Below are 1,657 nucleotides of genomic sequence, written 5' to 3'. Positions count from 1 at the left end.
AAATCAATGAACTTTTATCAAAATTGGTGAACTTATATCAGAACTGATGATTTTTTTAAAATGATTTTTAAAATGATTTTTTTTCAAATTCAATGAACATTTATGAAATCAATAATTTTTTCAAACTTTCAATTTTTTTACAAAATCGATGAACTTCTTTTAGAAATTAATGAACTATTTCAAATTGTGAAGTTTTATTCAAAATCGATGATTTTCTTAATGTTGTGAACTTCTTTTAAATGGCTAAACTTTTTTCTAGTGTGTTTTTTTTTGGAAAATTCGTGATCGTTTTTGAAGTTTGTGAACTTCTTTTGAAAATCCATGTTTTTTTAAATTCACAATCTTTTTTCTATTTTTTGTGATTTTTTACCTTTTTGTTATTTTTTGAAAAGTCAATGATGGACCTGTCAACTAGTCAAATGGTCCACGTCATCTCGACAACTGAAAAGAACCTAGTCAACTGAGCGAGCAAACATGGTCGGCGTAGCGATCGATGCAGAAAATTTGGCATTTTTATAGGGCCGCCCAGGCGAGGCGGCAAATGAGCACATGTTGGGGAAACTGGTGCTAAGGGTGCTGACTAGGCGCTCCCTCATCCCCTCTACCGGCGAGCCATGCATCCTTACATGGACCATAGCGGGCCAACCTTACCTGGCGGGTGTGTCCGGACCTCCCCTTATCCTTATCCATCCTTACATGGACCATAGCGGGCCATCCTTACATGAAAATAATAGATCAGATTATCTATTTCCAAAACCAAATCACAGAACCAGGTACATGCAAAATTTTGGCTTGGCGCAGTCAAAAAGTTGGGAGTTAATTACCCAATTTTGCAGAAAGAAGCTCAGAGATATCCATGTCCGACAGTCTGAAGATGTGAACAAGCTGCATCTAGGAGACTTGATTCTGTACCGGTGCAGGCTCAGACTTGTCTAGCTTGACGGATATACCCACCTTACTGTTTCAAATGATTTTGTCGACAGGAGTACATCATTTCTGGGCTAACAGGGATAGGCCGTGAGCCACATGGCTGACCACACCATGAATTATTTGCGATGCACACTCAGCAACTGCCATGGAAATCTTGGTGTGGTCAGCAGAGCAGAGCACCGCACAGCTGGCAAGTCAGGTCTTACTCAAATTCTCTGAGTTGTGTAAACAAGTTGTCAAAATTATTTGGTTGCATCGACATGCGAATTAAGGCGTGGTCGACCTGCTGAAGTTTCAATAAAAAAAGGCGGATCGGAGGAATACAAACGAGATCGCAACGGATCGGGAGAGAACGCGACAGCGGACGTCATTAGCGCGTGCGGATTAAGCACCATCTAATATGTTGAATCATAGATGGGCGTACAATGATTCATAGTTAATCTTGAGGCTCATGTAGATGTATGATAGGTGATGGAAAGTTTAGTATCGCTTTGCTAGTTTAGGGGGTTGAGGCCCATTCATAAGGGCTGCTTTATCACTTGCCATTGCGTAACCCTATCCGTCATCTATTTTTTCTTTCTCCCCGTCTACACCTCATGGCACATGACGCTGCTGCCAAGAAAAAGGCCACCGAGGACGCCTAGGCTGTATGAGTTGCATATTTCAGCATAATCCCAGACTGGTATATACAGTATACACTAGCACAGAAATTACTATCTCCAATTTT

This window comes from Triticum dicoccoides, chromosome 6B, assembly GCF_002162155.2.
Source record: "Triticum dicoccoides isolate Atlit2015 ecotype Zavitan chromosome 6B, WEW_v2.0, whole genome shotgun sequence".
Taxonomy (NCBI): domain Eukaryota; kingdom Viridiplantae; phylum Streptophyta; class Magnoliopsida; order Poales; family Poaceae; genus Triticum; species Triticum dicoccoides.
Note: the sequence above shows the minus strand (reverse complement) of the source record.